This window comes from Neofelis nebulosa, chromosome 8, assembly GCF_028018385.1.
Source record: "Neofelis nebulosa isolate mNeoNeb1 chromosome 8, mNeoNeb1.pri, whole genome shotgun sequence".
Taxonomy (NCBI): Eukaryota; Metazoa; Chordata; class Mammalia; order Carnivora; family Felidae; genus Neofelis; species Neofelis nebulosa.
Genome location: NC_080789.1, coordinates 140,864,384 through 140,892,166, shown reverse-complemented (window position 1 = coordinate 140,892,166; position 27,783 = coordinate 140,864,384). Strand labels below are relative to the sequence as shown.

Below are 27,783 nucleotides of genomic sequence, written 5' to 3'. Positions count from 1 at the left end.
TGATTCAATTTCTTCACTAGTTATGGGTCTGTTCAAATTTTCTGTTTCTTTGCATTTGAGTTTTGGTAGCATGTGGGTGTTTAGGAATCTGTCCATTCCAGGTTGTCCAGTTTGTCGGCATATAATTTTTTATAGTATTCACTGATAATTACTTGTATTTCTGAGGTATTGGTTGTAGTAATTCCATTTTCATTTGTGATTTTATCTCTTTGGGTCCTCTCGAGAAGCCTGGCTAGAGGTTTATCAATTTTGTATATTCAAAAAACCAACTCTTGGTTTCATTGATCTGTTGGGTTTTTTTTGTTTGTTTGTTGTTTTTTTTTTTTTTTTTTTTTTTGGATTCTATATTTCTGCTCTGATCTTATTTCTCTTCTGGGTTTTCCATGCCTTTGCTGTTCTGCTTCTATTTCCTTTAGGTGTGCTGTTAGGTTTTGTATTTGGGATTTTTCTTGTTTCTTCAGATAGGCCTGGATTGCAATGTATTTTCCTCTCAGGACTGCCTTTGCTGCATCCCAAAGCGCTTGAGTTGTATTTTCATTTTCATTTGTTTCCATATATTTTTTTTCTTCTCTAATTGCCTGGTTGACCCATTCATTCTTTAGTGGAGTGTTCTTTAACCTCCATGCTTCTGGAAGTTTTCCAGACTTTTTCCCATGGTTGATTTCAAGTTTCATAGCATTGTGGTCTGAAAGTGTGCATGGTATGATCTCAATTCTTTCATACTTATGAAGGGCTGTTGTGTGACCCAGTATGTGATCTATCTTGGAGAATATTCCATGTGCACTTGAGGAGAAAGTATATTTTGTTGCTTTGGGATACAGAATTCTAAGTATATGTCAAGTCCATCTCCAATATATCATTCAGGGCCCTTGTTTATTGAGTTTCTGTCTAGATGTTCTATCCATTGTTGTAAGTAGAGTATTAGTCACCTGTAATTATCACATTCTTATCAATAAGGTTGCTTATGTTTGTGATTGTTTTATATATTTGGATGTCTCTGAATTCAGTGCATAGACATTTATAATTGTCAGCTCTTCCTGATGGATTGACCCTTTAAATACTATATAATGCCCTTCATCTTTTGTTAAGGTTTTCAATTTAAAGTCTAGTTTGTCTGATACAAGTATGGCTACTCCAGCTTTCTTTTGACTTCCAGTAGTATGATAGATCTCCATCCCCTCACTTTCAATCTGAAGCTGTCCTCAGGTCTAAAATGAGTCTCTTGTAGACAGCAAATAGTAGATGGGTCTTGTTTTTCTATCCATTCTGATACCCTGTGTCTTTTGGTTGGAGCATTTAGTCCATTTACATTCAGTGTTGAAAGATATGGGTTTAGAGTCATTGTGATATCTGTAGGTTTCATGCTTGTAGTGAGGTCTCTGGTACTTTGTGGTCCTTGCAACATTTCACTGAGTCTCCGTTAGGATCTCTTGTAGGGCTGGTTTAGTGGTGAATTCCTTCACTTTTTGTTTGGGAAGACCTTTATCTCTCCTATTTTGAGTGACAGACCTGCTGGGTAAAGGATTGTCAGCTGCATATTTTTTGTTTATCACATTGAAGATTTCCTGCCATTCCTTTCTGGCCTGCCAAGTTTCAGTGCATAGGTCTGCTACTACCCTTATGCATCTGCCTTTGTATGTTAGGGCCCGTTTATCCCTAGCTGCTTTCAGGATTCTCTTTATCCTTCTATTTTGCCAGTTTCACTATGATGCGTCCTGCAGAAAATCAATTCAAGTTATGTCTCTAGGGAGTTCTCTGTGCTTATTGGATTTCAATGTCTGTTTCCTTCCCCAGATCAGGGAAGTTCTCATCTATGATTTGTTCAAGTACACCTTCAGCCCCTTTCTTGCTTTCTCTTCTCCTGGAATTCCTATGATATGGATACTGTTCCGTTTGAATCACTTAGTTCTCTACTTGTCTCTTAATCCTGGTTTCCTTTTTCTCTTTTTTCCATAATTTTATTTTCTAACTCACCTATTCTGTCCTCTGCCTCTTCAATCCGTGATGTGGCAGCTTCCATTTTGCACCTCATAGCATTTTTTAACTGAAAATCTAGTTTGCATAATAGAAGTATGGCTACCCCAGCTTGCTTTTGATGACCATTATGTGATGGTTCATCCTTACTTTCAATCTGCAGGTGTCTTTAGGTCTAAAATGAGTCTTCTGTAGGCAGGAAATAGATGTGTCTTGTTTTCTTATGCATTCTGATATCCTGTGTCCTTTGATTGGAACATTTAGTCCATTGACATTTAGAGTAAGTACTGAAAGAAGAATTTAGTGCCATTCTGTTGCCTGGAAAGTTGGTGTTTCTGGTGAAGTTCTCTGGCCCTTTCTAGTCTTTCTTGCTTTTGGGCTTTTTGGAGAAAGGACAAAACAAACAAGAGCCCCCCTCTTAGTTTCTTCTAGGGCTGGTTTAGTGGTCACAAACTTCTAGTTTTTGTTTATCTGGAAACTTTCTCTCCCCTATTTTGAATGACAGCCTTGATGGATAAAGAATTCTTGGCTACATGTTCTTCTGATCCAGCACATTGAATCTATCTTGCCACTCCTTCCTGGCCTGCCAAGTTTCTGTGGTCAGATCTGTGATCCTCATCTGTCTTCCCTTGTAAGTTAAGGACTTCTTTCCCTTGCTGCTTTCACAACTCTTGTCTCTTTTGTGAATTTGACTGATATGCCTTGGTGATCAGTTTTTGTTGAATCTAACGGAAGTTCTCTATGCTGCTTGGATTTTAATGTCTGTGTCCTTCCCCATATTAGGAAAGTTTTCTGCTGTAACTTGCCCAGATAAAGCTTCTTCCCCTTTTTCTCTCTCCATCTTTTGGGACTCCTAGGATTCAGATGTTCCTTTTTAATAACTGAGTAGTAACTACTTGAAGAGTAGATCCAAGTATTTGACTTAAAGCGTGTCTACAATTGCAGAATATTGACCTCCACAAATCTCCACAAAAATGAGAACATTTTCAGAATCTGCCAGAAGAAACTTCTGTAGAACTCTAGAAAATAACCAAAGACTTGCACAATCTTGAAACCTATGCAAAAAAAAAAAAAAAATCAATCTTGGAAGGGTGAACTTTGTGGTGTTCTAACTTGCTCTGTTCAGTAGCCTTCCAAGTTCCTTTTCAGTCTTAAGTGGTTGCAATCATGTGAAAACTAGTAGCCCAGCAGCCACCCGAAGGCTCATAATGGGTCTGGAGCTATTTTAAAATCCCATTCTTCGACTCCTCATCATTTGACCTGTCTTGGAGGTTACTTCAAAGTTCCAAGTTGTAGGTCTTCCCTTTCTTTGACCTGATTCAAATGTTGCCCAATGTAAAGAGCCTTTTCTTAGTTGATTACAAAACCGACACTTGCTGTTAAACATCATAGTTCTAAGTTTGAGAGACTTCAGAGAAAAATGGGTTAAAAACCCTAAAAGCAATCTGGGGAATGCAATATTCATAGGGATCCTCTAAAAACTCCAGTGTAGTCTTTGGACCACAGAAGGTCTCGTGCATGCCTAGGCCATGTTGTGTGCTCAGGAAAGCTAGAAGAAAGATTGAGGCTTTCTGGTTTGGTGGTTGCACATAAGGATGAAATGAAGGCTAAACCAGAGTTTTCAGCTCCCTGAGTGTTAAATCATACCTCTGTACACATACAGATTCCACTAAGCCTGGGAGACTTCGTGATTCCAGGCATTTGTTATTAGATGACCGATGAGCTGAGCAGAAAGTTCAGTGGCCACAATGACATGGAATAGATTCAAGACACTTGATAAAAAACAAAATTTTTGAGATGGTAAATCTCTAGAGCTGCCATTTACTATTTGAAAGGATTTTTTCCCAAAAGTTTAAAAAGGGAAATACTACCCAAAGGGGAAATCAATAAAACCATCATCCATGAAGCCCAAATGTTGAACTTAAGGACTTCAATTCACCTCTTGAGACATGTGTTCAATCTTCAGTTTTTATACAATGAAGTATATCACATGTACTGGGTCATAGCAAATGGATTGTTTCAGTCACAGAATCCTATTGAAATGGTGGCCTGAAGTGTGGGGGCGGTATGGGAAATGATACTGGAGAGGTAAAGGCTTTCAGTTACGGAATTAATTCACAGGGATGAAAGGTGCAGTATAGGGAATATAGTCAAAGAGAGTAGCCTTGAGTGGTGACAGATGGGAGCTACACTTGGGGTAAAAATTATACGGAAAGGCTCACCAGCAGATTTGAGCAGTTAAAAGAGTCAGTATTTTGAAACTTCTAAAAATGTTTACTCATTTTTTTTTTTTTTTTTTTTTTTTTTTTTTTTTTTTTTTTTTTTTAGAGACAGACCACCAACATGAGTGGGGAGAGGCAGAGAGAGGGAGATACAGAATCTGAAGCAGGCTCCAGGCTCTGAGCTGTCGGCACAGAACCCAACACGGGGCTCAAACTCCCTGAGCTGAAATCGAATGCTTAACTGAGCCACCCAGTGCCCTGAAGAATCAGTATTTTGAAGATACTTGACATTATTCATTCAAAAGAACATCAAGAATGAGGAAAAATGAAGATTTAGACCTATGAGATCTTATTCAACATAAACATGTGCATAATGCAGTATTAGAGGAGGGAAAAGGGAAAACAGGATGCTTGAAGGAAATGGCTGGAAACTTTAAAAATGTTAAACTCAAGTGAAATAAACCAAAAGTGAGTCACACCTGGACACATGCAGCATTTACTTGTCAAAAACCGAAGCAATTATTAGCCAGGAGGAAAGGACTCCTCGTCTCTAAGGGAGCCCCTACAAGCTGATACAGCCTATTTCCTAGCTCTCCTCAGTAACTCTGGAGGCCGGGAGTCCTTGGGATGCCATATTCAAAGATCAGAGGGGGAAAAAAAATAAGGATCACAAGTAACTTTAAAAAATGGAGAAAATAGCCCAACGCTTAAGTTGCTAAATCTTTTCTTCCAGAAGTAATGGAATCTTTGAGGCAAAAGTAAGACACTAGAGAGGAACTCGAATCTGCAAAGGACACTGGGAAAGGTAACCATACAGTTAATAAAGGGTTACATTTGTTATTTCTCCTGTCTGACTTCAAGGACCAGGAGTTTTGGCAAAAAGTCTGCATTGAGGGTACATGACCTAAAAACACAGTACAACAAATCAGAAGGATAAGGCCTTTAAGCATTTTTACACATTTGGAAACAAAACATTGTCTCAAAATAGGACAAACGGGCACCTGGGTGGCTCAGTTAACTTCCAACTTTGGCTCAGATGAGGATCTCATGGTTCGTGGGTTTCAAGCCCCATGTCAGTCTCTGTGCTGACAGCTCAGATCCTGGAGCCTGCTTTCAGATTTGGTGTATCCCTCCCTCTCTCTGCTCCTCCCCTGCTGTAGTTGGAGAAGCAGGTAAATTGCAACAATGGATTGGAGAGGACTAAAAACTTTCCCAAGCTGATACTCTCAGGATTCAAAAAGTCCTAGGAGTCAAGTACAGAATAAATGCAAAGCCCAGAGTTTGCCATAACTGGGAAACTTAAAATCTGAAGAAACTAATTAAAATCTGAAAACCAGGGAAGAGAACCCAGCCAAGCATCACATTTACCAAGGACTTCTAGACCGATGTGGGGGGAGTCTGCTATTCACTAGGCCAGCTCTCTGTGCTTGTGTACTCAGCTCACCAATAACAGAGAGGCAGTCAGAAGTGACAGGGTGCTAGAAGACTGTGCTCCCATCACCCCTGCAGCCCGAACCTGAGTTTTGGTTAAAGGTGAGGCAAATCTAAACGAGCTGGCAGGGGTGGGGGAAGGTAATTGGTAGCATTTACAACACGGCACCACCTACAGTAAGGGGAACTAGCATCTGCTTTGCCGACTGTCTTCTGACTTCTGTAGGAGAATATGGCATGCCGTCACTTGAGGCTTCGAACCCGTAGGTCTCTTGGGGGCGAGAATGGAGGGCATCCCCTTCAAGGCCCTGATAGAAGTGTGATATAGGGTCCAGCAGGTCTGAGGAAGAGTGTGAACAGTCCTGCACATAACCCTGCTCCTGGACCTTCACATATCTCCCCTTCTCCCTGAGACTTGGGTTTTGGCCAGACCACTGTAGTTGGTGTTCTGGATAAGTTGTCAGAGCAGGGTTGATGTTTGGGCCTCTCCTGCCATGAATCTGGGCCACATGCAGCAGCAGATGGACAGAGTGAGACCCCTGCCCCTCTCTCCTGGCTGTCCTGCACTTAGTGGATTCCTGGGCGCTCCAGGGCCCTCCTGAAAGGGGCAAGGTGGTGTGATGTGAAATTGTAGAGCGGTGACCTTTGACCTATGGGAGGAGGGAGAATTAGGGCAGAGCTGGAGCCTGCCTTCTCTGTGGTTTCCCTAGATCGCCTGTTCTAAATCTCCTGTGTAAGGTCTTTGTGAAAATGTCTTGGAACACTGGGCAGTCAGCCATGCTTGTCCCTGATGCCGGGGTCTGCTCAGTACTTCCCTTCATCGGTTCTTCTCCACACTGCCTCCCCTGTACTCCTGCTTCCCTGGAAAAGAACTTTACAAGATGTTCATTCTTAAACGTCTGCCTCACATCTTTTATCTAAAAAGCTCAGGTAAACTTAAGAACTCTGATGCCTTCCTACTCTTGATCCCTCTGCAAATGGTTTTTCTATACTTTAAATGTTCCTGGATTTTCTAAGTGCATCCTCTGATGAATGGATCGTGGTTGGGCAAATATCTGGACAAGCCAGAAGTCCCGTGGAATTTACAGCTCGATAAATGAAAGGTGGAAGTTGGTTGTGAGATAACCCAATCGTCTCCCTGCTCTCTTCAAACGTTGTGTTTAATAGACTAGAAGGAAAATCCGAAAAGTTTTTAAAAGACTAAAACGGGACAAAGAACAAGTAATGCAAGTAGAATGAAAAAGATTTAAACACGTCAGTGGTGACGTTAAATACAAATGGACGGAGATACAACTAAGATCTTGACTGACTTAATTACCTTAAATTTAGATTAAGTATAGAACTAACTAGAAAAATGCAATCTAAACCAACCAACCAAAAACATTCTTTTTGAGAGTACGGTGGGGAGGGGCAGAGAATCCCAGGCAGGCTCTGCACGGTCAGCAAAGCTGGACTAGGGGCTCAAACCTGTGAACGGTGAATCATGTCTGAGCCAAAGTCAAGAGTTGGACGGACAATCAGCTGAGCCACCACACACACCTGAAGTAATTTCTGAGGCCATATTTTAGGATACTCTACAAAATATAAAGACAAATTTGAAACTTTCAGATAATAAACCCCACCCATCTTTGAGGCCAGGATTGCCTTAATATGAAAACAAGACAAAGGGGATTATGAAAATGTTAATTATCCCTCCAAATATAGATTACTTGAATCTCTAATGAAAATAACAGATTATGAAGCTTGATAAGATGACTCTAAGACCTACATGGGGATAAAAAAGTCAAGAATAGCCAAAAATTTAGGAGAAAATTGGTGGGAAAGCTTCCTCTACTGGATTACTGTAGCTTTTTTTTTTTTTTTTATAAATCTTTTGAGAGAACAAGCAGGGGAGGGGCAGAGAGAGAGGGAGATGCAGAATCTGAAGCAGGCTCCAGGGTCCCAGCTGTCAGCCCTAGAGCCCTACACAGGGCTTGAGCTCACAAACTGAGATCATGACCTGAGCTAACCAACTGAGCCACCCAGGGCGCTCCTACTGTAGCTTTTTTTTAAGTTACTGTAATTAAGATAAATTACTCCAGGATGGAAAAATACAATGTAGTAGGGGGCCTGCAGAAACTGGTTACTTGTAGAACCATATTTTAAAAAGCTGCTTACTCTGTATCATTGCAAACATAAGCATTGTGGATACAAAATAGCATAGCCTTCTCAATTCTAGAACGTTTTCATAAACCGTGGAGAAGAGTCTGGAGAAACCAGTAACTAATTGGACACTATAATTAAGAACTTGTGCTTATGGAAAGACTGGAATAAAGGGACATACCACAGGGGTAACACATATTTGCAATATGTATATAGAACCAGCAGTGCTCTCATATGCAGGAAATAATGGAGTTTGAATCATTTTCAAGCACTTTTGAGAACAATTTAGCATAGGCCACTAGAGTTGCATAAATTAAGACTGACTTGGAAAGCCTTTCAAACATATTTCCCTACAGAACTATGTGCCCGTATACATGTTGGAGAGTACTTTAGGCGTTATTTACAAAAGCCACAGACTGGGGTAAAAATGCCTCAAAAGCATAATAGATACCTGTGTCGTAGGACATTCAGTGGAGTGTTAGCATTTGCAGTAAAACATTAGTTCATGGTACTAAATCCATGATTTGCACAACAGCAAACTAAAAACTGCACTTTCACGAAAGTCAAAATTGAACTGGTGTTGAGCACCTGTGATGGGGTAAAACACGAAAAGTGATTTCTGTAAAAGTCAGGATGGGGTGGTATGGAAGAATGGCTTCTGGTAAGCTGGCACTGGGGTTTGTTGACGTGTGGTCTATGTTGGTGATGGTGCTGTGAGCCATATCCTAGTCTTGCCAGTTTCCAGAGAGTCATGAGGGTCAATCCTGAATTTAATAAACCATACAGCATAAAGGTTTGACAATGTGTATCGTGATTACCACAACGAGCTTAGCTAACATCCGTCATCTCCTATAGGTAAGATAAAACCAGAAGTTTTCTATTCTTTCCTTGGAATGAGAACTCTTAGGGTTTACTCCCAACAACTTGGGCATACATCATACAGCAGTGATAAACAGTTTTTACATTACATCGTGAATGCTTGCTTATCTTACAGTTCAAACCCTGTGCCTTTTTGCCACCTTCTCCATTCCCTGACGTCTGGCCCGGGTCTCTGGTAACCACAAATCTGATGGGTTTGGCTTTTGTTTTTAGATGCAAGCTGTGACATCAGGCAGTAGGTTTTCCTCTGGCTTATTTTGCTTGGTGGTAATGCCCTCAATGTCTGTGCTGTTGGAAATAGCCGTGTTTCCTCCTTTCTTAGGACTGAGCAATACTCTACAGGCAGGTGTGTGTATACCATATCAGTCAAGCGTCTGACTTTGGCTCTGGTCATGATCTCACGGTTTGTGACTTCTAGCCCCACGTTGGGCTCTGCACTGACCGTGTGGAGCCTGCTTGGGATTTTGTCTCCCTCCCTTACTGCTTCTCCCCACCCCCCCCAACCCAAATAACCGTAAAAACAGACTTCCTGTTTCTCGACACCGGCATCTGTTACCCCTTTTATATAGCCCGTCTAACAGGTGTGAGGTGATGCTTCCTTGTGGTTCTGATGTGTTTTCTAATGGCTAATGGTTGAGCATTTTTCACGTACCTGTTGGCTATTAGTAGAGTGTCTTTATTGGATTATTTTTTTCCCTGCTTTTGTGGGAGTTTTTTAATACATTTTGTAGATTAACTCCTTATCAGATATGGCCTGAAAATATCTTTCGCCACTCTGTTGCCCTTTCACTTTGTTCTTTTACTGTGTAGGAGCTTTTTAGTTGTAGTTCTCCTTGTTGCTTATGCTTTAGGTGTCAGACCTAAAGATTCATTACCAAGACCTATGGCACAGAGCCTGTTTTTAAGTTTTTTTTGAGAGCCAGGGAGGGGCAGAGAGAGCATCCCAAGCAGACTCCATGCTCCGTGTGGAGCCCAACATGGGGCTTGAGCTTGTGAATCGTGTGACATTTGTGACCTGAGCTGAAATCGAGTTAGACGCTTAACTGAGCCACCCAGGTACCCCACCAGTTCTTTTTTTTTTTTTTTTTAATTTTAACTTTTTTAAATTTACATCTGTATCAGTTAATATATAGTGCAACAATGATTTCAGGAGTAGATTCCTTAATGCCTCTTACCCTTTTAGCACATCCCCCCCTCCCACAACCCCTCATGTAACCCTCAGTTCTCCATATTTGAGTCTCTTCTGTTTTGTCCCCCTCCCTGTTTTTATATTACTTTTGTTTCCCTTCCCTTATGTTCATCTGTTTTGTCTCAAAGTCCTCATAGAAGTGAAATCATGATTGTCTTTCTCTTAATTTCACTTAGCATAATACCCCCCCAGTTCCATCCATGTAATTGCAAATGGAAAGATTTCATTCTTTTTGATTGCCAAGTAATACTCCATTTTGTGTGTGTGTGTGTGTGTGTGTGTATAATCACATCTTCTTTATCCATTCATCTGTTGATGGACATTTGGGCTCTTTCCATACTTTGGCTATTGTCAATAGTGCTGCTATAAACGTGGGTGCATGTGTCCCTTTGAAACAGCACACTGCATCCTGTGGATAAATGCCTAGTAGTGCAATTACTGGGTCATAGAGTAGTTCTATTTTTAGTTTCTGAGGAGCCTCCATACTGTTTTCCAGAGGCGCTGCACCAGCTTGCATTCCCACCAACAATGCAAAAGAGATCTTTCTCCGCATCCTTGCCAACATCTGTTGTTGCCTGAGTTGTTAATGTTAGCCATTCTGACAGGTGTGAGGTACTATCTCATTATGGTTTTGATTTGTATTTCCCTGATGAGTGATGTTGAGCATTTTTTCATGTGTTGGTTGGCCATCTGGATGTCTTCTTTGGAGAAGTGTCTATTCATGTCCTTTGCCCATTTCTTCACTGGATTGTTTTTTGGGTGTTGAGTTTGATAAGTTCTTTATAGATTTTGGGTATTAACCCTTTATCTGATATGTCACTTGCAAATCTCTTCTCCCATTCTGTTAGTTGCCTTTTAATTTTGCTAATTGTTTCCTTTGCTGTGCAGAAGCTTTTTATTTTGATGAGGTCCCAGTAGTTCATTTTTGCTTTTGTTGCCCTTGCCTCTGGAGATGTGTTGAGTAAGAAGTTGCTGCGGCCGAGGTTGAAGAGGGTTTTTGCCTGCTTTCTCCTCGAGGATTTTCATGGCTTCCTGTCTTACATTCAGGTCTTTCATCTATTTTGAGTTTATTTTTGTGTATGGTGTAAGAAAGTGGTCCAGGTTCATTCTTCTGCATGTTGCTGTCTAGTTTTCCCAGCACCACTTGCTGAAGAGACTCTTTATTCCATTGGATATTCTTTCCTGCTTTGTCAAAGATTAGTTGGCCATATGTTTGTGGGTCCATTTCTGGGTTGTCTGTTCTATTGATCTGACTGTTCTTGTGCCAGTACCATACTGTCTTGATGATCACAGCTTTGTAGTATAGCTTGAAGTCTGGGATTGTGATGCTGCCTCCTTTGGTTTTCTTTTTCAAGATTGCTTTGGCTATTCGGGGTCTTTTCTGGTTCCATACAAATCTTAGGATTATTTGTTCTAGCTCTGTGAAGAATGCTGGTGTTACTTTGATAGGGATTGCATTGACTATGTAGATTGCTTTGGGTAGTACCAACATTTTAAGAATATTTGTTCTTCCTGTCCAGGAGTGTGGAATCTTTTTCCATTTCTTTTTTGTGTCTTCAGTTTCTTTCATAAGCTTTCTATAGTTCTCAGTGTATAGATTTTTCACCTCTTTGGTTAGATTTATTCCTAGGTATTTTATGATTTTTGGTGCAACTGTAAATGGGATAGATTCCTGGATTTCTGTCATTTCATTGTTGGTGTATAGGAATGCAACTGATTTCTGTGCATTGATTTTATATCCTGCAACTTTGCTGAATTCGTGAATCAATTCTAGCAGTTTTTTGGTGGAATCTTTTGGGTTTTCTAGATAAAGTATCCTGTCATCTGTGAAGAGTGAACATTTGACCTCCTCCTGGCTGATTTGGATGCCTTTTATTTCTTTGTGTTGTATGATTGCAGAGGCTAAGACTTCCAATACTATGTTGAATAACAGTGGTAAGACTGGACATCCCTGTCTTGTTCCTGACTTTAGGGGGAAAGCTGTCAGTTTTTTCCCATTGAGGATGATATTAGCACTAGGTCTTTTATATATGGCTTTTATGATCTCGAGGTATGCTCCTTTTATCCCTACTTTCTTGAGGGTTTTTATCAAGAAAGGATGGTATATTTTGTCAAATGCTTTCTCTGCATCTGTTGAGAGGATCTTATGGTTCTTGTCCTTTTTATTGATGTGATGAATCATGTGAAGTGTTTTTGCGGATATTGAACCAGCCCTGCATCCCAGGTATAAATCCTGCTTGGTCATGGTGAGTAATTGTTTTTAATGTATTGTTGGAGCCGGTTGGCTAATACCTTGTTGAGGATTTTTGCATCCATGTTCATCAGGGAAATTGGTCTATAGTTCTCCTTTTTAGTGGGGTCTCTGGTTTTGGAATCAAGGTAATGCTGGCTTCATCGAGTTTGGAAGTTTTCCTTCCATTTCTGTTTTTTGGAATAGCTTCAAGAGAATAGGTGTTAACTCTTCCTTAAATGTTTGGTAGAATTATCCTGGAAAGCCATCTGGCCCTGGACTCTTGTTTTTGGCAGATTTTTGATTACTAACTCAATTTCCTTACTGGTTATGGGTCTGTTCAAATTTGTTTCTTCCTGGTTCAATTTTGGTATTGCATGTGTGTAGGAATTTGTTTCTTCCAGATTGCCCATTTTATTGGAATATGATTGCTCATAATCTGTTTTTATTTCTGTTGTGTTGTGATCTCTCCTTTTTCATTCTTGATTTTATTTAGGTCTTTTTTCTTTTTGATAAAACTGGCTAGTGGTTTATCAATTTTAATTCTTTCAAAGAACCAGCTTTTGGTTTCCTTAATCTGTTAGGTTTTTGTTTTTTTTTTTTTTTTGGTTTCTATAGCATTAATTTCTGCTTTAATCTTGATAATTTCCTGTCTGCTGATTTTGGGTTTTATTTGCTATTTTTCCAGCTCCTTAAGGCATAAGGTTAGGTTGTGTATCTGAGATCTTTCTTTAGGAAAGCCTGGATTGCTATATACTTATGACTGCCTTTCATTGCCTTCTGTATACTTTTTAACTTCATTAACTTCTTGGTTAGCCCATTCATTCTTTAGTAGGATTTTAAGTCTCCAAGTATTTACCTTTCCAAACTTTTTCTTGTGGTTGATTTTGAGTTTCATAGCGTTGTAGTCTGAAAATATGCACAGTATGATCTTGATCTTTTTGTGCTTAGGGCTGATTTGTGTCCCAGTATAGTCTATTCTGGAGAACATTCCATGTGCACTGGAGAAGAATGTATATTCTGCTTTAGGATGAAATGTTCTGAATATATCTGTTCAGTCCATCTGATCCAGTGTGTCATTCAAAGCCATTGTTTCCTTGTTGATTTTTTGATTACATAATGTGTCCATTGCTGTGAGTGGGGTGTTGAAGTCTCCTATTATGGTAGTACTATCGATGAGTTTCTTTACGTTTGTGATTGATTTTATATATTTGGGTGCTACAAATTTGGTGCATAAATGTTTACAATTGTTAGGTCTTCTTGGTGGATAGACCCCTTGATTAGGATATAATGTCCTTCTGCATCTCTTGATACAGTCTTTATTTTAAGGTCTAGATTGTCTGATAGAAGTATGGCTACTCTACGTAGCAATCTCTTACTCAACACATCCCCAAAGACAAGGGAATTAAAAGCAAAAATGAACTACTGGGACCTTATGAAGATAAAAAGCTTCTGCACAGCAAAGGAAACAACCAACAAAACTAAAAGGCAACTAATGGAATGGGAAAAGATATTTGCAAATGACATATCGGACAAAGGGCTCGTATCCAAAATCTATAAAGAGCTCACCAAACTCCACACCCGAAAAACAACCCAGTGAAGAAATGGGCAGAAAACATGAACAGACCCTTCTCTAAAGACATCCAGATGGCCAACAGGCACATGAAAAGATGCTCAACGTTGCTCCTTATCAGGGAAATACAAATCAAAACCACACTCAGATATCACCTCATGCCAGAGTGGCCAAAATGAACAAATCAGGAGACTAGAGATGCTGGAGAGGATGTGGAGAAACGGGAACCCTCTTGCACTGTTGGTGGGAATGCAAACTGGTGCAGCCACTCTGGAAAACAGTGTGGAGGTTCCTCAGAAAATTAAAAATAGACCTACCCTATGACCCAGCAATAGCACTGCTAGGAATTTACCCAAGGGATACAGGAGTACTGATGCATAGGGGCACTTTTACCCCAATGTTTATAGCAGTACTCTCAACAATAGTCAAATTATGGAAAGAGCCTAAACATCCATCAGCTGACGAATGGATAAAGAAATTGTGGTTTATATACACAATGGAGTACTATGTGGCAATAAGAATGAAATATGGCCCTTTGCAACAACGTGGATGGAACTGGAGAGTGTGATGCTAAGTGAAATAAGCCATACAGAGAAAGACAGATACCATATGTTTTCACTCTTTGGATCCTGAGAAACTTAAACCCATGGGGGAGGGGAAGAAAAAAAAGGTTAGAGTGGGAGAGAGCCAAAGCATAAGAAACTCTCAAAAACTGAGAACAAGCTGAGGGTTGATGGGGGGTGGGAGGGAGGGAAGGGTGGGTGATGGGTATTGAGGAGGGCACCTTTTGGGATGAGCACTGGGTGTTGCATGGAAACCATTTTGACAACAAATCTCATATGTTAAAAAAAATTTAAAAAAAAGTATGGCTACTCTGGCTTTCTTTTGTTGACCATTAGCATGATAGATGGTTCTCCATCCCCTTATTTTCAATCTGAAGTTGTCTGTAGGTCTAAAGTGGGTCTCCTGTAAACAGCATATAGATGGAGCTTGTTTTCTCATCCACCCTGTTACCCTATGTCTTTTGATTGGAGCATTGAGTCCATTGACGTTTAGAGTGAGTACTGTAAGATAGGAATCTATTGCTATTATGTTCTTACGGAGTTGGAGTTTCTGGTGGTGTTCTAATCTTTGCTGCTTTTGGTGTGTGTGTGTGTATTGGTATACACACACCCATGAATACATATATTTTTTTTTCCATCTTTCTCCCCTCAGAGAGTCCCCCTTAAAATTTCTTGCAGGGCTGGTTTAGTGGTCACAAACTCCTTTAACTTTTGGGAAACTTTCTCCAATTTTGAATGACAGCCTTGCTGGATAAAGAATTCTTGGTTGCATATTTTTCTGATTCAGCACATTGAATGTATCCTGCCACTCCTTTCTGGCCTGCCAAGTTTCTGTCAGTAGGTCTGCTGCAAATGTGATCTGTCTTCCCTTGTAGGTTAGGGACTTCCCCCCCCCCCCTTGCTGCTTTTGTGATTCTCTCCTTGCCTGAGTATTTTTTGAATTTGACTATGTTATGCCTTGTTGATAGTTGGTTTTTGTTTAATGGGGGTCCTCTGTGCTTCCTGGATTTTGATGTCTGTGTCTTTCCCCAGGTTAGGAAAGTATTCTATGATCTCACAATAACCCTTCTACCCCCATTTCTCTCTTCCTCTTCTGAGATGCCTATGATTCTGACGTTGTTCCTTTTTAATGAGTCACTGATTTCTCTAATTCTTATATACTGCTCTTTGGACTTAATCTCCCTCTTCTTTTCTGCTTCCTTATTCTCTATGTCCTCTGTAACGCTGGTTCTCTGTTCTGCCTCATCCATCCTTGCTGCCGCTGCATCCATCCGTGATTGCAGCTCAGTTAGAGCATTTTTAATTTTGTTCTGGCTATTTTTTTTTTTTTTACCTTTATCTCTGCAGAAAGGGAGTCTAATCTATTTTCGACTACCAACTAGTAGTAGTGGGATTCTAAATTCTGGTTCAGACATCTTCTGTTTTGGTTAAATCCCTGGCTGTCGTTTCTTCGTGTTCTTTCTTTTGGGGGCGAATTGCTTTGTTTTGTCATTTTGAAGGGAGAAAAGGAATTGAGGTAGAAAAAGTAAAATTTAAAAAAATTTAAAAAAATATTAAAATTAAAAATACACAAAATTGAATAAGTGATGCTAGATCCTGGGTGTGTTTTGGTGTGGGTGTTGAAAGTGGTTTGAAAGATTGCAGGAAAAGGGGAAGAAATCATTTGAGAATTTGAAAAAATGAATACACTGAAGTAGACTAAAATGTGATGATGGGAGTAAAATGGAATTTGAAAAACTTACACAAAAGTAAAGAATATAGTGGAAAAAATTAAAGAACAATATTTTAATAAAATTAAAAATAAAACTGAATTTTTCTGTATTCAAGAAAAATGAAAAAGAAAAAATCACTTTAAAATTTGAAAAAGTGAATACACTGTAGTAGACTAAAATAAAATGGATGTAAAATAGAATTTGAAAAAATTACATAAAAGCAAAAAATGTAAAAACTAAAGGAAAAATATTTTTAATGGAAAAGAAAAATTTTTTCTTCAATAATTCTGTGGTTCAGGTTGTGCAGATTGTTGTGTTAATCCTCAAATCAGTTTTCTAGGTGTGCAAGATGGTTTAGTGTTGGTCTGGCTGCATTTCATGGTCTCAGGATTATTTCTCCTATTCAGGATCTATGATTACGTATGACTTCTAGAATTTTCTGTGAAAAATTTCTTTGGAATTTGGATAATTAAATTGAATTTGTAGAATGCTTTGCATAGGAAGGACTTTTTTAATAATGTTCTTCCAATCCGTGAAATAGGGAGATCTTTCATTGGTGTCTTCAGTGTCTTTAATCAGTGTTCTTTATAATTTTCAGTATATAGATCTTCCTTGGATAAATGGACTCCTAAATGTCCATTTCATACAAGTTGTTATGCTAATGGACTTTTTTAGTATAGTTCATACAGTTATTTCTTGGTGTACAACTTTGTGATGAGACAAGTTTATACCATATACTGTGTTCATGAGTAGAACTATCACTTGCCCTACTACATTGCTATTACAATATTATTGACTATATTCCTTATGCTTTGCTTCTCATTTCTGGAACTTAATCCACAAGGAGGCCTGTATCTCCCTCTACACATTTTGATCATCCCCTCCCCCTCCACTCTCTACTCTGGCAACCATCAATTCTCTATAGTTCTCATTCTTTTTCCGTTATTTTTTAGATTGCATTTATGAGTAGAATCATATGGTATTTGTCTTAGTATGATTTATTTGACTTAGAATAGTAACCTCAAGGTCCATCCATGTTGTTGGAAATGCCATGATTTCCTCCTTTTTAAAGGCTGTGTGATGTTCCATTGTATATACACGCATCATCATTATCCATTCATCTGTTGATGGACCCTTAAGTTGCTTCTAGATCTTGGCTGTTGCAAATAATGCTGCAATAAACGTAGAGGCACATATCTTTTCAAGTTAATGGCTTTGTTTTTCCTGGGTAAATACCCAATAGCGTGAGTATTGAACCATTCTTGGAATCCAGGAATAAATCCCACCTGATTGTGGTGAATGATCTTTTTGATGTATTGTTTTAGGTGTTTTGCCATTATTTTGCTCAGGATTTTTCTATCTATTTCAGGGAACTTGGCCTATAGTTTCCTTTTTGTGTGGGGTCTTCATCTAGTTTTGGTATCAGGGTAAAATTTTCCTTGTCTATTTTTTTCAGAATAGTTTGAGGAGAATAAGTGTGAACTCATTTAAATGGTAGAATTCACTTGTGAACCCATCTTGTTCTGAACTTTTGTTTTTTGGTAGTCTTTTGATTACCAGTTCAATTTTTTTACTTGTAATCCATCTGTCCAGATGATCTATTTCCTCCTGGTTCATTTTTGGAATATTGTTTCTCAGAATTTATCCATCTCTTCTAGGTTGCCAAGTTTGTTAGCATATGGTTTTTCATAGTATTGTTATAATCCTTTGTATTTGTATGATATTATGATTTGAGTCCTTTTTTTTTTTTTTTTTTTTTTTTTTTTGAGGCTGGCTAATGGTTTGTCAACCTTGTCAAAGGATTAGCTCTTGATTTCACTAATTTTCTGTATTTTAGTCTGTTATTTCCTATAGGTGTAAAGTTAGATTGTTTGAACTTGTTTCTTGAGGTAGGCCTGTAATGCTCTAGAATTCCCTCTTGAAACTATTCCTGCTGTGTCCCAGAGATTTTTCAGACTGTTTTCATTTGTATCTATATATTTTTTAAATTCTTCTTTGATTGCTTAATTGACCCATTGGTTGCTTCCATGTATCCATGTGTTTGGTTTTTGTCCTGTTTTTTTAAGCTTCTAGTTTTATACTGTTGTGACCAGAAAAAAGCATAGTATGATTTCAAACTTAAATCTATTGAGGTTTGTTTTACAGCTGAATACATTATTCTGGAAAATGTTCCATCTGTGCTTGAATATGTATTCCATTTTTCAACGGAATGTTCTGGATATGTTAGGTCCATCTGATCCAATGGGTCAAAGACCTTGTTGCCTCATTGATTTCCTCTCTGGATTATCTATCCATTGATGTAAATGCAGTTTTAGTCCCAAACTATTGCATTGCTATTAGTTTTTTGTCAATGTTTGCTTTATGTATTTAGATGCTTCAGGGTTGGGTACATAGGCATTTACATCTTTTTTTTTTTTTTTTTTTTTTTTTGTATCAAGTTTTTAAATTCTAGCTAACATAGTGTAATATTGATGTCAGGAGTAGAATTTAGTGATTCATCTCTTACCTAAAAGACCCAGTGCTCCTCAGGGGATGGGCTAAATGGATGATGGGTATTAAGGAGAGCACTTGTGATATTTACAATGTTATGTCATCTTGTTGATTAGGTCCCTTTATCAATATGTAATGGTGTTGTCTTAGTCTCTTGTTATGGTCTTTGTTTTAGAGTATATTTTGTCTGCTATAAGTGTTGCTACTCTTGCTTTCCTTTTGTACTTCAGTTTGCATGGTGAATGTTCCTCTGTTCCTTCACTTTGTTTATATAGATCTTTAGGTCTGATGTGAGCCTTTTATAGGCAGCATACAGATCCCTTTTTCTCCATTCTGCCACTCTGTCTTTAGATTTGAGAATTTAGATAATCTAAAGTATTTTTTTGATATGTACTTAATTACTATTTAAAAATGTTTTCTTGTTTTGTACAAAGTTTCATCTTGTTCTTTCCAGTCAATGAGTATAATGCTTAGACTTGTTTTTTTTAGGGGGATATCATAGGTTTTGGGTCTGTGGAGACCATGAGGTTCATACATAACCTAAGTAAATAGGGGTCCATATTAATTCGGTGACTTAAGTTCAGTCCTAATTTACACCTTTTTATTCATATTTTCCTTATATCCACTTACGGCCATTTCCTTTCAATTTAATTTTCTCTTGCTGCACAACTACTTTGGTTATCTGAAGAGGCTGTATTAAGTACTTCAGTCTCAAAATTTTAATTCCAGTATAATTAACATACAGTGTTACATGAGTCTCAGGTGTGCAATCTGGGGATTGAATGATTCTGTATATTACTGGGTGATCTTCATGAAAAGTACTCTTTAAAACCCTCCACATACTTCATATCCCCACCCACTTCCCTTCTGATAACCATTGTTTATAGTTAAGAGTCGGGGTATTTTGAGGGGGGGTTCTTTTTTTCTTGAATTGCATAGGAGTGAAATCATGCTATTCCTGACTTCTTTTATTTCAGCCATAAGAATGAAATCTTGCTTTTCGCAACGACATGGATGGATCAGTTGTTGGTTGTTTTTGATTGTAGCCATTCTAACAGCTGTGAAGTAATGTATTGTGGTTTTGTTATACATATCCCTGATGAGAAAATGCTCGATATTGCTCATTACATGTCTGTAGGCCATCTCTATGTCATCTTTGTCAAAGACAAATTGACCATATAATTGTAGGTTTCCTTGGCTCTCCATTCTGTTCTATTGATCTATGTGTCTATTTTTGTGCTAACACCATACTGTTCTGATTATTATGGCTTTGTGTAACATATTAAATCTAGAATTGTTACCTCCAGCTTTATTCTTAGGATTGCTCTGGTTATTTGGGGTATTCTGTGGTTCCATACAAGTTTTAAGATTAATCTGTTCTAGTTTTATGAAAAATGCCATTGGAATTTTGATAGCAATTGCATTGAAACTGTAGATTGGGCAATATGGACATTTTGACATCATGACTTCTGATTCATGCAGATGGAATATCTTTCCATTTGTGTCAATTTCTCTCACTGGTGTTTATTTTGTTTTCGGGGTTACAGGTCTTTTACCTCTTTGGTTAAGTTTATTCCTAGGTAATTTTGGTGTAATGGTAAATGGGATCGTCTCTATTTTCTGCAACCTTGTTAAGGGATAAAAATGTTACCAATGATACCAATGTCTGGGCATTAAATTTGTATCATGCCAGTTGCCTGATTTTATTACTTCCAGTAGTTTTTTTTGATGGTATCTTTAGGATTTTCTATGTGTACTATTAAGTCATCTGAAAACAGTGATAGTGTTTCTTTATCAAAATCCCTCTTGTTTGGCTGATGTGGCCAGTACTTCCAGTATTACGTTTAGAAAAAGTGGTGAATGTGATCCTTGTCTTGTTCCTGATCTTGAGGGAAAAGCTCTGTTTTTCACCATAGAGAGGATGATAGTCATGAGTTTTTCATAGATGGTCCTCACCATGTTATATTCCCTCTAAACCTATTTTGTTGAGGGTTTTTTTTATCATGAATTGATATACTTTGTCAAATGTTTTTCTGCATCTATTGAAATGATTGTGTTTTATCATTTTTGTTGATGTGATGTATCATGTGGATTGATTTGCCAATATTGAATCACTCTTGTATTCCAGCAATATCCCACTTTATCTGGTGAATGATTTAATATGTTGGATTTGTGTTGCTAATACTGAGGATTTTTGCATCTATGTTCATCAGAAATAGTGACCTGCTGTAGTATTTTTTTTTCCAGTGTCTTTATCTACTTTTAGTATCAGGGTAAAGCTGGCTTCACAAAGTGAATTTGGAAGCTCTCCTTTTCTTTCTGTTGTATTGGTTTTTTTGGAATAGTTTGAGAAGAACAGGTATAGATTTTTCTTGAAATATTTAAAAAGAATTTTTTAAAGTTTATTTTGAGGGAGGACCAGAAGGGGGGGAGGAGGAGAGAGAATCCCAAGCAGGCTCTGCACCATCAGCATGGAGCCCAAAATGGGGCTCAAACTCATGAACTGAGCCAGAAGTAAGAGTGGGTCACTTCACTGACTGAGCCACCCAGGTGATGCAGTATGGATTATTTTTTAAATGTTTGGTATAATTGAAGTGGTCTATAAGTGAAGTGGTCTGGTCCTGGGGTGGTGGTGGTGGTGTTGGGAATTGATTACTGATTCAGTTTCATTGCTGGCAATTGGACTGTTAAAATTTTTTCTATTTCTTAGTAATTCAGTTTGGGGGCCTTATATTTTTCTAGGAAACTATATGCTAATCCAGAGAAATGGATAATTTTTCATAATATTCCTTTGTAAGCTTTTGTAGTTTTGTGGTATTCTAGTCTGATTTTGAGTTTTGTGGAATTTTTTGTGTGTGGTTCCCCCCAGCCCAGGATCTTGGCTAAAGATTTATCAATTCTGTTGATCTTCTCAAAGAACCAGGTTCTGGTTTCATAGGTCCATTTTTGTTTCTATTTTGCTTATTTCTGCTCAAATCTTTATTTCCTTTTACTGTTTTTGGTTTTTCTAGCTACTTCAGGAAGTTTACCTTGAGAGCTTTCTTGCTTGTTGAGGTAGGCCTGAATTGCTATAAACTTCCTCTTAGAATAGCTTTTGCTGTATCCCAAAGATTTTGGACCGTTGTGTGTTTTTCGTTTGTCTTCATGTGTTTTGCTATTTCCTCTTTGGTTTCCTGGTTGACATTCATTGTTAAACTGTTATTTAACCTCCATGTGTTTGTGTTCTTTCCAGATTTTTTTTTCTTGTGATAATTTCATAGCCTTGTCAGAAAAGATGCATGGTATGACTTCAGTCTTGAACTGGTTGAGACTTATTTTGTGGCCTACTAGGTGATCTATTCTAGAGAATGTTGGAGACTGTTCCATGTGCACTCAGAATGTATATTCTATTTCAGGATGGATGGTTCTGAAGGTATCTGTTAGATCTATATGGTGGAATGTGTCCTTCAAAGCTGCCATTTCCTTGTTTTCTGTTTGAGCTATCCAGTGATGTATGTGGGGGGGTGTTAAAGTCTCTTATTACTGTATTGCTATTTCTTAGTTTTATAGATTGGTGCATAAATACTTAATGGTTGTACCTCTTTGTTGGATTATTCCCTTCAGGATTATATATTATCCTGTCTCTTGAGCCTTTTTTTAAAAAGTATTTTGTCAAATACACATATTGCAACCCAGCTTCCTTTTCACGTCTCTTTGTATGACCAATGCTTTTCTGTCCCAAGGTCAGGTGGGAACATAAACCATGTAGTTCTCTAGTCCCTCTGACCTGGATAACTTTCCTGCAACTTCTCCACTGCTTCCCAGAGTTCCTAGTGTTGTCTGTTTTGCATGCTACTTTCTCTTGAATACTGCAGCTTTTTTTGCTCTTGCCCAAGGACGGAGGGATCTGTTCTTGGTCCCTACGTACTGTCCATCCCCAGTGGCAGTGTTGGGGGTTTCTCTTGTTACCATGTCCACATCTCTTACAGTTCTCTCTTCAGTTGGGAAGCTTTTTGCCCTGCCCTCGGTTTTTCTTCAGGAGGAATGGTTTGTTAGTAGGTGGAATTCAGTTTGTTCTGTGGAGATGAGTTCTCTCTTCCTATACTGCCATCTTAAGCCAGAACTCCTCCTGATATTAAATGGAATTGTTTTTGGTTTCCTTTTAATGGAAATTATTTATGTAGAGAAATACAACTATTTTTGTATGCTTTCTGTTCTTCCACTTCATAGAATTTTGGTTTCAGTGGTTCTGTGGAGTCCTCAAGGTTTTCTACCTATGAGATCGTGTCTTCTGCAAGCATAGTTTTACTCCTCTTCTGAGTTGAATACCTTCTCTTTTTTGGCCTGCTAGCCATTGCTCTTAAATACAGTATTGTGTTGAATACAAGTGCTGTGAGTATCCTTGCCTTGGGCTGAGTGTTAGAGGAAGAGCTTTTTACCTTTTCCCGTTGATCGTTAGCTGTGGGCTTTTTGTAAGTGAACATTAATCATAACGGTAGGACGCTGGCATGAGAACTAGCATAGACTTTGGGAATAGAGAGCCTGGAGATCCAAGTAAATATGGTGAACCAGCTTCTGACAAGGGCACCAAAAATACACAATATATTCTCAGTGGTACTGGGAAAACCGAGTATCCACATGCAAAAGAATGAAATTGGACCCTTAAACCATGCAGAAGAACTAAAACAGAATAAAGACTTAAATGTAAATAGTAACCCGTCAAAACTCCTGAGAGAACATGAAATAGCTCCTGGACATTGGCGTTGGCAGTAACTTCTTGGGATGTGACTGAGACACGGGCAACAAAAGCAAAAGCGAATGAGCACAACTACATCAAACTTCTCAACTTTGACATACCAAGAGGAGCCGTCAATAAAATGAAGTCACCCTGTGGGATGAGAGAAAATACTTGCAAACCCTGTAACCGATTAGGGGTTAATATTCAAAATGTCTAACGAACTCCTATGGATCAATAGCTGTAAAGAGGAGAAAAAACTTATTTTGAGAAATGTCTCCCCATTTTTAATTATGTATAAATGTCCTACAGGGATATGAAAAGGGGCTTATCTCCACTGATCAAGGGAAGTGTCCGTCCAAACTACAGTGAGCTCCATCACCTCATGCTGTTAAGAAAATACAAGATCACAAATGTTGGTGAGGAGATAGAGAAAAGGGACACTCATGCACTATTGGGGGGGGCGTGTAAATTGGTGCAGCCACTGTGAAGAACAGTATAGAGGTTCCTCAAAAAGTTAGAACTACCAGGTGATCTAGCCCACCACTTCTGGGTATTTACTCAGGCGAAATGAAATCGGGATTTTGAAATTCACCCTCAAGTTCAAATGAACTATTCCTAATAGCTTAAATCAGGAAACAACTTAAGTGCCTGTTGACAGACGGATACAGAAATTGTGGTATAGTGAAAAGCTCAGCTGTGAAAAGGGAGACCCTGTCACTTGCAGCACCATGGATGAATGTGGAGGACATGCTAAGTGGAAAAAGCCGGACCCAGAAGAAAAACCTCTCCCCTGAAATCTAAAAAGTTGAACATGTAGAAGCCGACAGTAGGGAAATGGGCACAAAGTGGCAGCTCTGTGGAATGACTGAGTCCTGGGATCTCCTAAACCTCACGAGGGTGGCAGTTGGCAATTCTGTATCGAATACTGGATGTGCTAAGAGTAGGTTTTAGGTGCGCCCGTCACAGTGGTAACTATGTGAGGAGAGGAGGTGTTTATCAGCTTGACAGTCATGATCATGTCAACCTACATATCGGGTCACCACACTGTATGCCTTAAATATATTTGTACTAAAATAAGCAGTTGACCTACCCCTTCAATGAAAACTCCAGAAGGGCATGAGTCATGAACTTCATCTTCCCTCATTGATATAAGTGAATCCCGAAGCCCTGGGGGAGGGAAAAAAAAAATGAGCTGTAGAAAATTTCATGCAGTGTATACTTACAGAAAAGTACATACACGTGTATATATAAGCACATACGCATGAACTCTTGTGTGTATATGAATGTCAGGCATAAATGTATGTAAATATACAGAAAAGTTAAAAAAAAAAAAAAAACAAACTGTAACCTATTAATAGGAATGCATACATAGGTAGTAAAACTCTAAGGGAAAACACAGGAATCATTTGACCCAAAATTCATAATGGTGCGCCTTGACTCTGAGGAAGGTCATGATAGAAATGAGTTAACAAGGAGTTTCAGAGGTGTGCTTTTAAAAATTTTTTAAATGTTTATTTTTGGGAGACAGTGTGAGTGGGGCAGGGGCAGAGAGAGACACAGAATCTGAAGAGGCTCTGGGGTCTGAGCTGCCAGCACAGAGTCCGACACAGGGCTTAAATTCTCAAACTGTGAGATCATGACCTGAGCCAAAGTCAGACACTTAACCAACTGAGCCACCCAGGTGCCCCTCAGAGGTGTACTTCTAATTCTATTCCTTAAACAGCATGGTGGGGGGAAAAGGTGTTTGCCGTACCTTCTACGTATGAAATCAAGAATCAATTTGATGTGTATCCAGTGATGCTGTTTAATCAAGACCAACTTTTTTCCTGTGTCGTACACACTTGCCAAGAATAATTCTAACGTAAAGGGTAAAGTAGCCTGCATCCAGGTGCTCAAAATCCAAGGGGTACTGATCATTGACATTTGGGCTGTAGTTGAGTTATTGATGAATGGCTGTATAGTTGGACGCTAGAATTCATTCATTTTGTACACTAAAATTTGGGTGTGTTTTAAAATTTTCATGTTTATTTTTGAGAGAGAGTGGAGGAGGAGCAGAGAGCGGGAGCCACAGAACCCGAAGCAGGCTCCGAGTGGTCAGCACAGAGCCCTTGGTGGGACTTGAACTCGTGAACTGCGAGATCATGACCGAATCTGGAGTTGGACTCTTAACTGACTGAGCCACCCCGGTGCCTGTAAAACTTTGGTGTGTTTTAAATTGATTTTGGGGTTTAATTATCACTGTTGTCTTAACTTCCTGCTAACTTAAAGCCTTTTGCTTTTTAAACCCTAAGGACCTAGGCATGTCAAATTTTTTTTAAATGGCTAAAAAAAAAAAAAAAAAAAACCAACCCTAAAGACCTATATGACCTAAATTACAGTGGTTTATGGAATATCAAAAACCTTCTGTGTTTCAAAACAGAGAATTCTATCTTAAAAGATACGGTGAGTCTAATAAAAATCAAGAAACAGATGAATGGTCATGAACAAGCCTTTGGAGGGTTTGCCATGACAAGTATTGCCCAACATTTAAGTGTCATCAAAGGTGAGTACATTTACGTTAAGGATTAAAATTTGAAGGCACACATTTGAAACTGAACGAAAGGAGAATCAGGGCAAACGTGTCACTATGGGTCTCTGACATTCGGGATGTCCTGTTTCTCTAGCCTGGGGAGATTTTGTAAACCCTCGGCACGTTTTCAAAATGCTTTTGGATTCTCTTTACTTCAGCAAGCATTCTTCCCTACGTAGTTTTTTTTCCTGGCAAAAATTCAGTGAAACCAATCTGATTTCCCCCCAGAAGCACACCAGAAAGTGTTAAAGTTCCCGATTCTCTTACACTAGAATTTTCACCATTTGAGTCGATATTGAACACATTCGTGTAGAAGGTTTGCTTTCAGGTATTTTTTTTTTTTTAACGTTTATTTATTTTTGAGACAGCACGAACAGGGGAGGGGCAGAGAGAGAGGGAGACACAGAATCTGAAACCAGCTCCAGGCTCTGAGCTGTCAGCACAGAGCCCGACGTGGGGCTCGAACTCGTGAACTGTGAGATCATGACCTGAGCCGAAGTTGGACGCTTAACTGACCGAGCCACCCAGGCGCCCCTCAGGTATTTCTTAGAAATATGATTTTGTGTACTGTCATATCTTATGATTCAGACCTATGTTATAAGTAGGACTATCTCCTATATACTTTTAGCATGTTTCAGCTTTTAAAGAAGCTTAGAAGCTTACTCTCACTGAGGCATATTGAATTACTGTATGAATTTCTCTAGTTGTGAGGGTACAGTTTATGAGAATTGATCTTGCCCTTTTGCTGCACATTCAGACCTCTTCTAACATTTGCTGATACACATGTATAGGTATATACGTATGTTGATATAGTCCTGTGTGTACATATGTATATGTATCTTATATGGTGTATATACACCTATATACACCTATATGGTGATACACCTATCGATATCAACATAGAGCTCTAGATCTTAATATCTGTATCGATCTATGGGTGTTCTTACACTTACGAGGTTGGGATAGGGAGTGCTGTCTCTACTCTGCATACTTGCTGGTATTCTATAAGTAGAAGATCCTCTGGACCTTCCTTCAAGATGGATTCCTGTGAACAACCATGTAGTTAGCATTTATATACTGGATAGCACCTGCCAGACCTTGTTCTCAGAGCTCAGATATTAACACAATTCTTACAATGGTCCTATGATGTAGGCTTCATTACTACTGTCTCCATTTTATGAATTAACCAGCATAGAGACAGAAGGTCCCAGTAACCTCATCACCACATGTGTAGTGAAGGGCAGGCCCTGCGTCTGGAGCAGTGTCTGGCTCAGGGTCTCCATCCTAAACCACTAGGCTACCTCTTCGAATAGCTAAAATGGATCCGGTTTTTGCAACAGACCTTGTACAAGGAATTTTTCCTACTTATTTTAACTAGGAGTTAAGATACTGTTGTTGTAACCTGTCCTTAAACTTGTAGATGACAAAAGTAAGACCTAGAGAAGCCTCCAAAACAAGTCAGGAACAGTGGAGCCCGGAGCTGAAGCTGGTCTCATTCCACAAGATGCCTGCTGAGTGACCCTTTCCTGACGGTAATCAGAGGCTGCTTGCAGCTCCAAGGTAGCCACTGGCAAGCTGGTTTTTTAAGCTGGGAAGTTTGGCCTCACAGAAAATCCATGCATCACATTTTTTTTTTCTTTTAGCGTCTTCTCAAATAACCATGATGCTTGTATGTTATTTGGGAGATTCTTTCAGATGAAGGAAGGACCTGTAGTAATCCAAAATAGAGGTCATCTTGTATTCTTCACACATTTCCAATGACTAATTCTCATTGGACCAGTGACCAATTCTGACAACAGCACCTTGGGACACGGGTAAGGTAAATGTTTTGCCCTTGACGGTATTGTTAATGTTTAGTGCTAGGCTGAAACAGGAACCAGGTTTCCTAAAATCGAAGCGCTGTAGATGCAAAGTACCCCTAAGTTTGTGTGCTCAAACCTGAAGGGTGTGTGGGAGGGGTAGCGTTGCTGCTCGTATTCTGTGCATGCAACACTAGACTAGGGACTGAGTGTGGTGTCCCCTGAGAAGAGAGTATGATCTGTCCAAGATGTGTCACTTCAGATCTCAACATGGATTCTTTGAGGCGAAAGCA

At 39.0% G+C, this 27,783-nt stretch overlaps 1 long non-coding RNA gene across 1 annotated transcript; it reads left to right on the top strand.

The window, feature by feature from the left end:
- The first annotated feature begins 4,929 nt into the window (after positions 1-4,929).
- Positions 4,930-27,503, top strand: LOC131484095 (uncharacterized). The gene is made up of 3 exons (XR_009248020.1): positions 4,930-5,001; positions 27,112-27,251; positions 27,335-27,503. It is a non-coding gene; the product is annotated as an uncharacterized LOC131484095 (long non-coding RNA).
- Positions 27,504-27,783: the final 280 nt, after the last annotated feature.